Here is a 16,770-nt window from a genome sequence, read left to right as displayed (position 1 = left end):
GATGGTAAAACAAAAAACAAAATACTTGATACCCATAAGGCCCCTATCTGACAAGGTTTGAGAACAAGGGAATATTTAAAGGTTTTGGTACAGAGGGGGGAAGATGACAGTTCCCCGTACTGGGAAAGTGGTTTCCACGCAAGAAGTGCCACGAAGGCACCAACCACTGGCAGGGTACAGACCAGGCTCTGAGTTAAAACCACGGCAAGCCTGTGGGTGAATTCCCTTCAACTCCATGCACCCAGTCTCACGGAGGGCCTCTTGTGGGGAAGACACATTCTTAAATCTGTTTCTAAACTTTCAAGAGGCTTTAGGGCTATACCTATATAGCCAATCCCCACTCTTTTGTGCAGACAGAAGGAATACTAGTAAAGATAACACAAAAAGCCAAAAGACATTTGGCCTTCACTTAAATTATGGAAACTTACATGTAGATACAAGAATCCCTAATACTCTGTAAACTCTATAATACCTACACAAAAATAGACATCAACACTAGAATGACTGATTGCTAAAAGCAAAATAACACTAGCGGTTCCCATTTTATTCAATCTGCCACCCAGCCAGGCTCTGTTCTTGGTGCACATTAACGCCAAGCCACACAATAACCTTGAAGGGGAGCCTCGCGACTCTCATTTTATGAGAGAATCTAAGGTTCAAAACCCCCAAGCTAGAAAGTGGTGGATCCACAAATGGGAGACAGGTTGGCCTGGCTGGTCTCGTCTTTGCTCTGTGTTTTGCGGGCACCTGAGCCTGCCTCCTTCCCAATGAATGGGCTCTCCTCAGGACCTCACCCCTTGATGAAGAAAGGTGGCCTCAGCTCTCTGCTCCTGTCTCCATCCCTATTGGATTTTTGGTTCCACCACAGCTGGACCTGGTGACAAAAATTGTGTTGTGGGACTTCCCTGGTGGTGCAGTGCTTAAGAATCCGCCTGCCAATGCAGGGGACATGGGTTCGATCCCTGGTCCGGGAAGATCCCACATGCCGCGGAGCAACTAAGCTCCTGCGCCACAACTACTGAACCTGCGTGCCTACAGCCCGTGCTCCGCAACAAGAGCAGCCACCGCAATGAGAAGCCCGCGCACCGCAACGAAGAGTAGCCCCCGCTCGCCGAAAGTAGAGAAAGCCCACGTGTAGCAACGAAGACCCAATGCAAGCAGGGAGGGAGGGAGGGAGGAAGGAAGGGAGGGAGGGAGGGAGGGAGGAAGGAAGGAAGGGAGGGAGGGAGGAAGGAAGGAAGGGAGGGAGGGAGGAAGGAAGGAAGGGAGGGAGGGAGGAAGGAAGGAAGGAAGGGAGGAAGGAAGATCTCCTGGTATTAAGAAATTGTTTAAAAAAAAAAAAAGTGCTGTGTTTGGTCTAAATAACTTTCCAGGGCAAAGGCTGAGGATTTCATTCTTTACACAGCAGACATTTATCCTGTTGCTCCCCTGCTTATGACTCTTCCCCTACCTAACCCCAAACTCCGCATCTATTATTCTGACCTCACTTCCTGCCTCACCCACACTTGCTGGGCTCCAGCCATACTCTGTTCACAAACACGCCCAGCGCTTCTGCCTTGGAGCCTATGTGCTCACTGTTCCTGCTGCCTGGACACTTAGTCCCCCAGATCTCCCATGAAGGACTCCTTCTCATCGTCATCACCTCCAGAAGACCCCTCCGCACTACCCAGTCACCACCAACTCTCAAGGCATCTAAAACTACCCTGCTTATTTGTTTACTGTCTGTCCTTCCTCCTGCCCCACAAAAAAGTAAAATCCACGCGAACAGCAACGTTTCTGCCTTGTTCACCCACCACCATGGGTAAGTGTTCACTCATCACTGCCGGGCACGTAATAGGTAATCAATAAATATTTTTTAATAAATAACTAAGCATAAACAAAGGTCTTCCTCCCTTATTCCTGATCATGTTGGTAAGAGAATAATGCTGTGAATAATAGGGACTTGGCTGAATTTCTTTTTCTCCTGCTATTGTTTATTATAGCCGGTACTTTAATAATGGCTTTAGTTCACATTCCGTTCTCATGTCAATGAGAAATAATGTTAATAAAACATATTTTATCTGAATGGGCAGGAAGCGAGTTCTTAGAAGATTATTAATCTCTTGTGACTCAATTTGAAAGCAAAGCAAATCTATACTCTGATCATCTCCAGCAGAAACAACGTTTCCAGAGCCCCTAACTAGATTCCTTCTTTAGAACATTTGTCTAAATGAAAAACGGCTCCTCTGCTCCTAAAGAAATCAATATATAAATTTCCCTTGTATATTGATTTCTATCAAGATTTACTGACTCCCCAGATACTCTTCTTTATCTTTGTACTCTAAGAGAAATAAACTTTTGTTTATCATTTAGAGAAAAGACCCCAGACAACACATTTCCATACACGCAGATGCAGAGGAAGTATGGAGAGCTGGACTATATATAAGGCAGCACACAGCACCCCCCCCAATGCCTCCTGCCCCCCAGCCAGCAGGTGCTACACTGTCTGAGCAGGGGTTAACTTCTGGACACAGTTTGAAAGAAGACACACCGTTCCTATTGGATGAGGTTACTTCTTACACACAGCTAGCCTCCTTACTCCAGCATCCTTTTTCTTTTCCCTCAAATATAATAAATCTTTAAAAAAATAAAACCACAATCCCATCACGGTAGCATCCTGTTTTTACTGTCCGAGTTCACCTTCCTTTTACTGTCCATATGTCTTCACACCTGACAAACAGAATTAACATGCCATCTCGAAGAAGCTCAAGCGTGGGTTCAGGGATGTTCAAATGACGGTCTGCCGCAGAAGTACCCCTACCAGCCTGACCTTCTTCAGGAGTGCTCTCTGGAGACTGGTTTTCAGAGCACCATAAAGCTGCCCAAAGGTGGCCGAGCCTTCTTGCTTCCAAAGGACAAGATCACTATTTCAGTTGTCACTGTGGTTTCCACCCAGGTCCTTTACATCAGGGGTCGCAAACGACGGCCCCAGGACCACAGTCCATCCACTCCGTCTGCTTTTATAAACAGAGTGTCACTGGACACAGCCGTACTCCTTCATCTCCTACTGTCTAAGGCTGCTTCTGTGCCAGCATGACAGAGCTGAGGAGTTGCAACAGAGGCCACAGAGCCCCAAATATTTCATATCTGGACTTCCACAGAACAAGTGTGGAACCCTGCCCTGGATGTCGGCCTGATTCAGAGATGCAACACACAACATGGGCAAACAGGGAGACTAGGACCAGCTCAATAACTTGCGGAGCCCAGTGCAAAATGAAAACGCAAGGCCCTGCGTGAAAAAAATCATTACGAATTTCAAGATGGTAACAGCAGAGCAGTGAACCCAAGCATGTATTAAACCCGTTGCGACTGGCTGAGATGGTGGAATAATCCTTGTTACAGGTGACAAACTCCAGGGCCAGCTGGAAACTATTCCACCCAGAAGCAGGAGTAAGAACTCTTCCAATTTTCAGCTTTAGAATCAAAATATCTTTTGCTCAACTAAAATGCTACATGGGTGCCCAAAATGAGAACCAGAATCAATACGGGTCTCTGCTCCAGCCGCTTTATTTTGGAAGAGTCACTAGCAGGCTATGACTCCTCTTAGCCTGCCAATGCAGGGGGACACGGGTTCGATCCCTGGTCCGAGAAGATCCACATGCCGCAGAGCAGCTAAGCCCGTGAGCCACAATTACTAAACCTGAAAAACATTCTTTTTTCTTTTTTGGGGGTGTGCAGGGGGTGGATAAAAAACAAAATACACTGGACTCCTTGAAAACAGCATTTTCATGTAACCTGGCAAACAGATGCATGCTTTGACATGACAGAATCAGGTCAAATCAGCCCCGACTGTCAACTGTGTTCTCCGCAGCTGCTTTTCCTCTATCATAATTATTTCAGCTGTCATAATTTATTCATCCCAGACACACTTACATGTTCTAGGGTAACAAGTCCAGGCTTCCAGATCAGAAGGGATGGCAGCCCAAGTCACTTCTGCCCCTTCTCATCTGCCTAAAATTCTGACTGCAGAAGAAATATTTCCTGCATCAATATTTTTCTGCAAACCCAAACCAAAGATGGTTTCAAAACCAAAGTTAACTGACAAAGACATTGTTAAGCTTTCATGTTCACAAATCGGAAGCTAGAAGGAGGGGCCCCCCCAAAAAAAATCCCATCAGAGACCAAGTATTTCATTTCTCTACTTTTTAGATACAAGGAAATGGCTTTTCTAGCTCCCAAAATGCACAGTGAATTTCCTGCAAAGTTACTAAGGAGTATTACTCTTTCTGATTTTAAATAGATAAAGAACAAGTCTTATTTACAACAGAATATCTGTTGTTGGAACAATGGAGGATACTGTATGTGAAATAAACAACTTCAGATGCAATTATCAATGGTATCTTATAAATCTGGAAGCAAAGGTAGAGTAATTCCGTATGGATTAAAGTTTAAACCTGTCTTCTTTCTTACTTTGATCCTTCATTTTTATGACAGAACAGAGAAAATGCTCAAAGGTCTGATAACCAGTTGAGAATGATAGTCAGGGCACTGAAGGGTGAAAATGTCCTGGAAAAAATGGCCAAATGCACAGCACTCCACTGGGTAGGGCCGCTCATCCGCACTGGAGAATAAGACAGAATTAAGTCAAGGTCTTGGTATAATATAAATTGAAAGTGAGTTGCTCATTGCTTAATTGTCCTTATACAGTCATTATTTCTATTAATACATATATCCAACAGAAATAAACAATGAATCTAAAAATTCAGCTACGGTCCTAGGTGACTCGTGTCCTGCATCTTCCATAGTCAACCCTGCCAGTTCAATCTCCACAACCTGCTTCTCTTCATCCCCTCTGCCACCACTTTGATCTTTCCTGGACCAGGACTCGATAACTGAACCCTCAGTTTCCAGCTCAGCTCCCGACATCCATACCCCTTAGCAGCATTCACTGAGATCTTTCCTCACGAAACAAATTAGATCATGGCACTCCCCTGGTTACCACCTTTCAGAGGTTTCTCATGGCATTAAAAAGAAAATTCAAACCTTCAACCATAACCAAAAAGCCCTGTATGATCCTGTCCCCCAGGCCCCAACCACCTCTTCCAACCCAGCCACATATCACTGGACTTCCCGCTCCGGGCTCCAGCCACCCTGGCCTTCTCTCACGTCCTTGGACATGCTGAGCACTCCTCGTCCTTCCTCCTTCCTCCTGCTCCCCTCACACACCTGGCTTCTTCCCAGCTTTCAAGGTCAGCTCAAATGCCACCTCCTAGGATGGGCTGCCCCTTGGTGGCCCTTTTCCCCACCGAGGTACTCTCTCTCTGTTGCATTGTGCTGTTGACCTCACAGCACTTATCATGATCCATATCATCTTGCTTCCTGAATTGTTCTTCCAGCTCATCTCCTGCCTCTTTGAACCCTATCTCTCTCACTTCCTCATGTACCTCACGAGATGCCCGACACACGGATGTTCCACATCTGCCGAAGGGCAAATTAATCTATAGATTAGAAATATCAAGTACGTGTGATAATCAGAGGTAAACCCTAAAAACAGAAAATGAAACATTTCATCTCCATTCATTCAACAATTCAATTATTTATGGAGAGCGTCCTATGCCAGGTACTATGTTAAGAACAAAGGAATTCAAAGAGCTAGGACTTTCTCAAAAATGTCATATTCCTTATTTGAAACAGGCAGTTGAAAAGGACAAGTTACACTACTATTTAGTATGTTTTCACGTGACCCTAGGGATCCGTGGAAAAGTCTGAAAGCCCAGACAAGTAAGAAATTAAGTATCATCCGTACACTCCCCCAAATCCATGAAAAGTAGAGAGTGCATGATAGGGGTTTTCCAACCACGTTCCAGGTCTCTAAACCTAGGAGTCCCCTCAACACCTGGGAAACTGGGGACAGATATAAAGCTCAGCTCAGTCAGTGGTCCAGAATGAAATTCATTTCCCTGAGGGGCTGTTCAAGATGAAAGCTACTGAGGTGAGACTAGGAGACTGCATGAAGGATAGTTTGTGAAACAGACTGGAATTACCACCTCTGAAAAAACAATGCCACTGTTCAAACTCTTTGAGAACTCAGCTTCTCCTGGCCCTCCTTGCAGTCCCAGGCTCCTCTGAGAGGTATCCACAATCAAGACAAGCAGGTTCAAGAAGACAGAGTCCAGCGCACAACGACCCACTGGTCTGATTAATACCTCCATCCTTGGAGCGGAGGTGACTTCGGCCCCACCTGTTTGTACCTACAGCCTGGGCTCAGCGGACCTCCCGGGCAGCAGCATCCTCCTGGCTCCCCTCGGGGTCATCCATACTGCTCCCCAGGGATGCTCCAAGTTCAGAGGACCCAAAATGGGTCCTGTGCTAGAACAGTGTGAAATCCAAGAAAGCAAGAAGGTACTTGTTGCATTTACCATTTGATCATCAGTGCCACTGCCAAGCACATAGCAAGTGTTCAATAAATGTTTGTTAAATAAATTATCCCCATTGCTCAAAAGCCAGGACTTGTTAGAATGACAGAAAAACTCATAAACGAACCAGCAGCTGTCAGAAAGGTGGGGTCCAAACCGGCACACACAGCCCATGCCTTCACTCTGAGCCAAGTCCGACAGCACTTTCTACAACGACAGTGGCTGATGCCTTGTAGAAAGTCTTTCCCCTACTAAGCTTGTTATACACATCTCACTTTGGACAACAAAACCGCTGGTAACTTATAAAATTACAGATGAAATTTACAAATACAGATTTAGGGCTGTTCTCCTCACAAAGCATTATGTGTCTAACTTCTTGGGAAAGGCCTCAGGACACATCTGTCCTGAAAGGCTTCACAAAGCAAATAACAACTCAAGGGCAGTGGCAAAGATCTGAACTTTGGGGAGAAAGCTTAAAAACTGCTTTTGTGTCAGAGTAAGGCTGGAGGAGAAACTGACTGCTCCTGGTCTAAGGAAACCAGAAAGAGAACAACACGAGGAAAGCAGGCAGAATCCACCATTCATGATACTAGTCAAAGCTAGGCTGCAGCTGCAGTTATAAAGAGAAAGAAAAGACTAATGAGATTGCTCCTCCCCCGCCTCTTCCCACCCAAGGCAGTAATGAAGATTCACAGCTAACACATTAACTGGGGAATCGATAGACATGCCTGGATACAATACTGGTACAGGGAAATAGATAATACATAGAAAAGACACAGATTCCCCGAGTATCCAATCAAGTGTTGTGTTCAATATTTGTGTCACGTTTTTCTTTAAAAAAAAAAAAAAAAACCAAAAAAACCCAAACCAAAAATCTACTTTTTTTCCAGTGCCAAGAACAAGCACGTGATAAGTTGGCAGCTTTTCCTACCTTTTAGGAATTTGAGACATTTGCATGGAAGTCCACCAATACCGTAAGTCATCCAACTAAAATTATTTGAAACTGCACAGTCTTTCTACACCAAAAGATATTGCTTTTAATTCAAAAATCGAATTACCAAGATCCTGCAATATTTTTCACTCCTAATGTAGACAAGAGGACATAAACGTGGATTCATCAGAGGGCATGTGAGATGAATCCACTCATTTGCTCAATCATAACACTGGACACAACAGAAATGCCCAGGGTGGACCATGTGAACAGCCCACCCCTGAACAGCTTCCTGCCACCCTGGTAAACTGCATCAAAAGACTCCTCCACCTTCCCTCCATTTCATACAATACTCATCCTTCCCTCCAGCAAGGCAGAAAAGACCCCTCCTCAGCCCTCCCGGCCGCCCCCAACCTCGCAAAGCACTGACTCCGGGGAAGAGAGGATGCAGCCTTTGTCCCGCGGGTCGGGTCTCCCGGGCGCAAGCTCGGGCGCCCACCCCGCCAGTTACCTCTGCGCTCACCTGCAGACAAAGGCGCGCCGCTCCCTCCCCAAGGCCCTCACCTTGGCCTCCCGGGCGGCCCTGGGGCTGGGCGAGGATGCCGCCCCCGTGCAGGGGACGAGACCAGGTTGCAGGAACCACCCACCCCGCAGCGGTCGCTCACACCAGCTGCTGTGCGTTTCTTCCGTCCCAAGTTGAAGCAAGTACCATCCGCGCCTCCCCACGCGCGGCCCGCCCGCCGCCGCAGCCCATTGGCTGCTGAAGAGGCACGTGGGCCGCCCCCGCCCCGCCCAGCGCTCACTCCCCTGCCAGGTGCCCCCGGCCAGGTGCTCCCAGCCGCTGGGGCCAGGGCCAAGGCGCGCAAAAGAGAGGGGCGGAGTACCCCCATCCCTACCTACCCCCATTCTGTGACGAATGTTTCCCTTGTGGGACTCCCAGGACTTGGCAACTTCATCCTAATCCCACCTCTTTAAAAAGCTGACATCCCGGGCGTGAGTTTCCGGTTTCTCTTAAGACCAGGCAGACCTGCCTGATGAATGCCAGGGAGAGGGGCCGTCCTGCAACCCACAGCCAGAAAGCCTCTGCAATACTACAACTAAGCAGAAGCAAACTGTAGCTTAATCAGGCAGCAAGTTTTGAACTGAGCTGAAAGCAGTTTTTACAGATTCCCTGCCAATTTACACAAAGCCCGTAACAGTGGTTCACCCCTCCGCCTCTGGTAAGGCACCTTTTGTTCACTGTTGACTTAAAGCCAGGATGGCACCCCAACACTGTCATCTAGCTGGGAGCCTCCTTCCCCCCCGCACATACATGGAAGCAGAAAAGTGTCCCGTTGGCTAAACAACAGCATTTAAGTAAGAGTGCTGGCCAGCCACTGGCCAAAACAGTTCTGAAAGGAAAACCCACGGTCTCTTACTGACCATATTCTATGTGTACTGAAAGTATTTCCTTTTCCTAATTATTTCTGGGCAAGAATAAGTTATTTGAGCGATTACAAAATGAAACAGGCAGGGAACATCAGCCATGTTTTCTGCCAAATTCAAAGTTCCATACACTCCTTTTATAAGGAAAGGAACCGAAAATACAAAATACACATGGAAAATCAAGGGAGTATGTAACTAAAAGGCCTTGGCTGGGTTTAGTAAAACACACCACAGATATACTGGAAACTCTTTTTTAATGTTCCTGTTTTAAAAGAGGATTAAACATCTCACTCATTCAACATTTATTAAGCTCTTCCTAAGTGCCAGGCTCTGTGCTGACAATTTTATATTAGGCTTTTGTGGTTAGCGACTGTTTTTCAAGGGGGGCATGATTTAATTCATGGTGTATTGAATATATGACCAGTAATACCTGAGTGATTTAGAAGAACTGTTTACAATGAACTGCTCTGGCAACCGCAGCTGTTTGGAACACAGCCCATACTAGAAGTGGGCATGGGGGTGGGCTTGAGTCTTGGGGTTCAGCAGTCAGAACAGGTGTCACCTAGTCTGGAGACATGAACTGACTTCACTGGACTGCACCTGTCCCCCTGTCAGAGGGCACCTTTCCTTCCTTACACATAATTCTAGTCAGTCTGGTTATCTGCTTCTCTGCCTACAGCCAAGGGGAAGCCACAATCAGATGGGGCTGCCAGATGCCCACTGGTGACAGCACAGTATGACAGCCAAGGGTCTGCTGGCAGGGATGACAAGACCTGCCAACTCTACCTCCTCCTGCTGTCTCAACCTCACCCCCTCTCTCCGACTCCAGTGTCACCACCTAGTGCCAAGCCCCTGTCTCCTCCCATCGTGATGGTCGTAATAAGTCTTCTCAGAGTCTCCCTGTTTTCACTCTTGTCCCTGACTGGCTATTCTCACTGCAGCCACACACATGACCCTTTAGAAAAAGAAATCACAAACCTGAGCATCCACGCTCCTGCTTGCAAACTCTACAATGGCTTCCTGTTGGTTGGAAATAAAGTCCATAATCATTTTCGGGGTCTCTGAGGCCTCCTGGGATCTGGTCCCCATTTTTACTCTAGTCATCGCTGCAACCACATTCCCTCCTCTTTCTGTTTGCTCCAGCCTCCTCTCCTTCCAGTTTCTGGAACATGCCCAGCTACTTCCCACCTCAGAGCCTTTGCACCCACTGTCCCCTACCCCTGAGACGCTCTTCACTGCACTACTCACATGGCTAATCCGTCTCATCCTTCAGATCTTAGTTTACTTAACCTCCTTGCGAAAAATCTTCCTAACAGTACCACCCATCATCCCACAACCCCAAGCATCCAGACTCTTCCTGCACAGTCCCCGTCTTCCTCACTTTCTGGTGAGTTTTATAAACTTATAGTGGGGTTTGGTTTTGTTCCTGAATAGTAAAGAAGTCAGCCTTGGCCAGAAAGAGGTCTGGCCTTTGCCATCGGCTTCTGGGAGGTAATCTTTAAGACACGGAATGTCATACCTGATATGAGTGTTTTTGTTTACCTGGGGGTCTCGGGTCACACCAGATAGTCTAACAATGTGATTTAGGGTAGGGGCTTTGGGTCATTTGGCCTTAGTTCCACCTCTTGGGGGCGGGGTAGAGACGTAGCTCAGCCACATGGATGGTCAACCACGTCCATGTGATGGAGCCCCCATAACAAGTTTGGACACCAAGGCTCAGATGAACTTCCCTGGTTGGCAATACTCTGTGCACACTGTCACACATCAGTGCTGGGAAGGCTCTGCTGTCCATGAGCCCACGGGGAGAGGACAACGGAAGCCCCTTATGTGGCTCTCTCCTGGACTGGCCCTACGTACCTCTTCTCTCGGCTGAGTTTAATCCGTACCCTTCAGCTGTGAGTGAGTTCTGTGAATCCTTCTAGCAGATTATCGCATCTAAGAGTGGTTTTGTGGGCTGTTCCTCATCATATTTTCAGCAGCAAGCACACTTCCTGACACACAGTAAGTGCTTAATACATTTAATAATCAAATTTAATGAATTACAATTTTTTTACAGGTACTTTTGAAATGAGCACGTAATCAGCACGTAATGCCTTTACAATTTAAGGAATAGATGTCCATTTTGCCAACTCCTACTTCTGAGTCAAGGTCCAGATCAAATGTCACCTTTTCCCTGAAGCCTTTCCCCACTCCCTAGGGCTTGCCATTCTTGCCTGTGTTTTCTGGCCCATTGCTCTGCTTTCAGAGCAGTCAGTGGTATTGAAATGTCTCTTCTTGTGAAAGAACTATGTTAGATCAACTCTGAGTTCCTAGCACTGGGCACGGTGCTTACACAGAGCAGGTATGCAAAAGGTGTTTGCAGAATAAAGGCAATTTTTAAAAAAAGGATTTGGTTTATTGAAAGAGAGGTTCAGTTAGCTGTGAAATCCTGGTACATATTACAGCTCATTCCCTGAAAAATAAGGTAGCTGTTACTGTAGTAACTGAGTATTATAATGGTGTTCTACTCTATTATTTTCTTTTGTTCTTTCTAAAAATAAAGATGTTCCTCAAAATTATTAACCACGTTAAAAACCTGACATGCTTTAAATAAAAATATGAAAGCAGATCACCAAACTTTTAAGCATCTGACTCCCTAATTAGAATGAAATATTACAGTTTATTTACATAATACATTAAGAAAAAAAAAAATCTAAGCCCTAATCTTATTCTCCTCTGTACAAACCTAATTGAAAATTCAAACAGCACACCAATAACCTATGGTGTCCGCAAGTAGCACAGAAAAATCAATTTTATTTCCTTCAGACCTGTATTTAAACTGGATAATAACTGCTATGATGTACAACAGCCATAATCCAATTTCAATTTATTTGATTAGATGAGTATAAACATTAAATAAGAAACTAATGGGATTGTCATAACAACGTTCACGCTGTTAACTCATTATAGGCAAAGCATTTTAATTTGCTCCGAGAAACACGTGCTGCTAGAAAATATATAAATATGGATTTGAACAATCCTTAAATCCCATACACAAAGATCCTTACATTGCCTCACCCAAAGATAAAAGCAGCTTTGAATTTGGAGGCCACTTGAAACTCCCCCCTGAATTTAGGATAAGGAAAGCTCCGAACGACTCCTTGAACATTTGAGTTTTGGTTTTTTTTTTTAAAACATTCCTTTGTATCACAATGCAGAATCACAGAGGATATCAAAGCAGCAGCCACATTGGTGGTTCTTAAATTATAATGTGCATAATAATTGTTAAAATAAAGATGCCCGGGCTCACTCCAAGAGAGTGATTCAGAAGGTCTGGAGTGACCCCTTGCTCTTCTCACAAAAGCACCCAGAGGATTGGGAGGCAGGTGGCCTGTGAACTGTACACTGAGAAACTGTTTCCAAAGAAGGGGACAGGAATTCTGTGTGGGTGAAGGAAGTCAAATGACACAGACAAAGACAATGGACAATGCGATGCTGTAGCACTTTCTGTGTCCCCCACTGGCCTCTGAGATCCTGGGACCTCAACCATGCCTTTTTTGGTTTTGTGTCTTCGGGCCCAGGTCAGCACCGAGCACTTACTAAATTAAGTTCATTTGTAGCAAAGTGGCGCGCACTCATGCTCTCACCTACAGGGACATCAAGTGAATTAACCAGGGTGCATTTCTGAGGGTCATACATAATCCTAACAAGGTTATCAACAGAGCAGGGGGGTGTTTGGGCCGGACCTAGATCAGCGCCTTTCAAACGTCGATGTGCAAATGCATCCTCTGAGGATTTGTTAGAATGCCAATTCCAATTCAGTAGGTTTGGGGCGGGGCCTGCATTTCTAAAAAGCTCCCAGGTGATGCCGATGCTCTAGTCCAAAGACTCCACTTTCGGAGGCAAGAATCCAGATGTAACTTAGCCAAACACGGCCACAGTGACAAAGAAACAGCAAAAAAGAATGCAACCCTCAGATCTACAGTGAACCTGGCAACGAAAGCCAAGGAGTGGTGGACCAAGAGTAATATTTCCCAACTTATTTTAAAGGACTGTGTACCTGACGGTTGCTCTTGGAAGGATCCATAACGTGCATTTGTAAAGGAAAAGCCCCACTGCCCCACAAACCATCAGATGCAGCAGCAGATTTGCTTGCACTCACACAAGGGTGTGACCTTTATTCTAAAAGACCTCCAGGTTTTACTACAGTATCTCTTTTAACTCAGCTCTAGAGAAAATTTTGAGAAAACAAAAATTCTCTTGCTCAATGGCCCGGAGTCTTCCTGTTCTGCTCTATAACATGTACAGGCTATTTATAATAAGTGTGTACAACAAAAATCTTTGTAAGAGGAAGACATTTCCAAGCCCTAGGTAGGGAGCATAGCCCATTTTCTTTATGCAATATTCAGCAGACAGAACCTCCCACTAGACCAAAGACAGTGGGCAACTCCCCGGGCACTCAGTGTACTTTAAAGAGACCTGACTTATCCCTCCTCCCCGCCCGCCGGCCCCCCCTCCCCGCCTGACAGTTCTCATGTTGCCAACTGCTACGCGGTGGGAGGTGAGCATAAACCGTTACCCTCGAGGATTCAGGATCCTAACAGGACCAACACAACACTCAATTCTTAAAATGCGTCTGCTCAACCATCTCCCTTCTCAGCCCCAGGGCTTGCTCTCTCTGGGACACAGAACTGCAAGGTGGCGCAGGGGCACTGAGAGCAGGAGGAGGAAGACACCTCCAGGCTGTCCTCATGCGCACTCAGCAGGGACACTGGAGGGCCAAGGGAAATAAATGCCTGTTCTCCGGCAATTTCCATGATTAAAATGAGAGAAAAATCATGTCTGTGTTTTGCATTAGAAACTCTACCTTAAATTGATACTAAATCCGTGGCTGGGAAGGTGGGGCAGGGGTAAGAGGGTAGGGGCTGGTAGAGTGAAGCCAAGAGAAGTTCTTGAAATAAATTATGTTTTCCTTCATCTTGAGCCCACCACTGCTCTGGTTTATGTTCCTATAGTTTTGTCCTTTCCTAAATATCACATACATGGAATCATATCATATAGAGCTTTTGAATCTTGCTTTTATCACTTAGCATAATTTGGGGGGAGGAAAGGATAAATTTTATTATAAGGCCCAACACTTTTTTTCTAACTTTCTTTTCTTAACTTCCAGTTTTATTGAGATATAACTGACATACAGCACTGTGTAAGTTTAAGGTGTATAGCATAATGATTTGACTTACATACATCATGAAATGAGTACCACAGTAAGCCTCATACAGGTACAAAATTAAAGAGATAGAAAAAATTTTTTCCTGTGATGAGAACTCTTAGGATCTACTCTCTGAACAGCTTTCATATACGACATAGAGCAGTGTTAATTTTATTTATCATGTTGTACATTACATCCCTAGCACTTATTTATCTTTAACTGGAAGTTTGTACGTTTTGACTGCCTTCATCCAATTCCCCCCTCCCTACTCCCCCACCTCTGATCTCTTTTTCCTATGAGTTTGTTTGTTGGTTTTTGAAGTATAATTGACCTACCACACTATGTTAGTTCCTGTTATACAACATAGTGATTAGATATTTCTACATATTTCAAAATGATCACCAGGATAAGTCTAGTTACAATCTGTCACCACACAAAGATATTACATAGTTACTGACTATACTCCCCACACTGTACATTTCATACCCCTTACTCATTTATTTTGCAACTGGAAGTTTGTACCTCTTAATCTCCCACACCTACTTCTTCCCCACCCTCCACACCCCTCTCCCCTGAGGCAACCGCCTGTTTGTTCTCTGTATCTATAATTCTGTTTCCGTTTCATTACGTTTGTTCATTTGTTTTGTTTTTTAGATTCCACATATAAGTAAAATCATACAGGATTTGTCTTTCTCTGTCTACTTATTTCATTTAGCATAATACCCTCTAGGTACATCCATGTTGTCACAAATGGCAAGATTTCATTCTTTTTCATGAAATACTCCTTTGTATGCATATATATGCACCATATCTTTTTAAATTTTTATTTATTTATTTTTGGCTGTGTTGGGTCTTCGTTGCTGCACGTGGGCTTTCTCTAGTTGTGGCGAGCGGGGGCTACCCTTTGTTGCGGTGCGCAGGCTCCTCATTGCGGTGGCTTCTCTTGTTGCAGAGCACAGGCTCTAGGTGCGCAGGCTTCAGTAGTTGTGGCACATGGGCTCAGTAGTTGTGGCTCACGGGCTCTAGAGCGCAGGCTCAGTAGTTGTGGCGCACGGGCTTAGTTGGTCCGCGGCATGTGGGATCTTCCTGGACCAGGGCTCGAACCCGTGTCCCCTGCATTGGCAGGTGGATTCTTAACCACTGCACCACCAGGGAAGTCCGCACCCTATCTTCTTAATCCATTCATCAACTGATACACACGTAGGTTGCTTTCATATCTTGACTACTGTAAATAATGCTGCAACAAACATAGGAGTGCATATATCTTTTCTGATTAGTGTTTTTGTTTTCTTCAGATAAATACCCAGGAGTGGAACTGCTAGATCATAGGTTAGTTCTATTTTTAATTTCTTTAGGAATCTCCATACTGTTTTCCATAGCTGCTGCACCAATTTACATTCCCACCAACAGTGCACAATGGTTCCCTTTTCTCGAAATCCTTGCCAGCACTTGTTATTTGTTGTCTTTTTGATAATAGCCATTCTGACAGCTATGAGGTGATATCTCAGTGTGGTTTTGATTTGTATTTCCCTGATGATTAGTGATGTTGAGCACCTTTCCATGCACTTGTTGGGCATTTGTATGTCTTCTTTGGAGGACAGTCTATTTAAGTCCTCTGTCCATTTTTAAATTGGACTGTGTTTTTTTGCTATTGAGTTATAGAAATTATTTGTATATTTTGGACATTAACCCCTTATCAGATATATTGTTTGCAAATATTCCCATTCAGTAGGTGGCCTTTATTGTTGATAGTTTCCTTTACTGCACGAAAACTTTTTAGTTTGATTTAGTCCCACTTGTTTATTTTTGCCTTTGTTCCCCTGGCCTGAGGAGACATATCCAAAAAAAAATGACTAAGACCAATGTCAGTGAGCTTACTGCCTATGTTTTCTTCTAGAAGTTTTATGGTTTCATGTCTTACATTTAAGCTTTAATATAGTTTGGATTTATTTTTGTGCATGGTGTGAGAGAGTAGTCTATTTTGATTTTTTTGCATGTAGCTGTCCAGTTTTCCCAACACCATTTATTGAAGAGGCTGTCTTTGCCCCACTGTATATTCTTCCCTCCTTTGTCATTGATTAATTGCCCATATAAGTATGGGTTCATTTCTGGGCACTCTATGCTGTTCCATTGATCTATGTTTATGTTTTTTGTGCCAGTACTGTTTTGATTACTGTAGCTTTGTAGTACAGTTTGAAACTAGGGAGCATGATATTTCCAGCTTTGTTCTTCTCTCTCAAGATTGTTTTGGCTATTAAACGTCTTTTGTGTTTCCATATAAATTTTAGAATTATTTGTCCTAGTTCTGTGAAAAATGCCACTGGTATTTTCATAGGTATTGCACTGAATCTGTATTTGCCTTGGGTAGAATAGTCATTTTAACAATATTAGTCTTCCAATCCATGAACACAGTATACCTTTCTATTTGTTTGTGTTGTCTTCAATTTCTTTCATCAGTGTCTTACTGTTTTCCAAATACAGGTCTTCTGCCTCCTTAGTCAGATTTATTCCTAGATATTTTATATTTTTTGATGTGACTGTAAGAGGGGTTGTTTTCTTTATTCCTCTTTCTGATAGTTTGTTGTTAGTGTATAGAAATGCAACAGATTTCTGTATATTAATTTTGTATCCTGCAACTTTACCAAATTCATTGATAAACTCTAGCAGGTATCTGGTGGCGTCTTTAGGATTTTCTATGCATAGTATCATGTCATCTGCAAACAGTGAGTTTTACTTCTTTCTTTCTAATTTGGATTCCTTTTATTTCTTTTTCTTGTCCAATTGCTGTGGCTAGGACTTCCCATACTATGTTGAATAAAAGTGGCATGAGT

General features: G+C 44.4%; 1 protein-coding gene across 18 annotated transcripts in view; it reads right to left on the bottom strand.

Moving 5' to 3' along the window:
- The window catches only part of APBB2 (amyloid beta precursor protein binding family B member 2), a 363,347-nt gene that overhangs the window by 27,954 nt on the left and 318,623 nt on the right, over positions 1 to 16,770 (bottom strand). The window contains exon 1 of one of the 18 annotated variants that reach the window (XM_082464200.1): positions 7,891 to 8,006. The exons of 16 other annotated variants lie outside the window; for them this stretch is intronic. The gene's annotated coding sequence lies outside the window, so the exon portion shown is untranslated. Of the gene's footprint in view, positions 1 to 7,849; positions 8,007 to 16,770 lie in introns of those variants that run through there. One more of the 18 variants, XM_082464199.1, reaches the window with a different exon arrangement.

This window comes from Balaenoptera physalus (assembly GCF_965194825.1).
Source record: "Balaenoptera physalus genome assembly, chromosome: 5".
NCBI lineage: Eukaryota > Metazoa > Chordata > Mammalia > Artiodactyla > Balaenopteridae > Balaenoptera > Balaenoptera physalus.
Note: the sequence above shows the minus strand (reverse complement) of the source record. Positions and strands in the feature narration are given on the sequence as shown.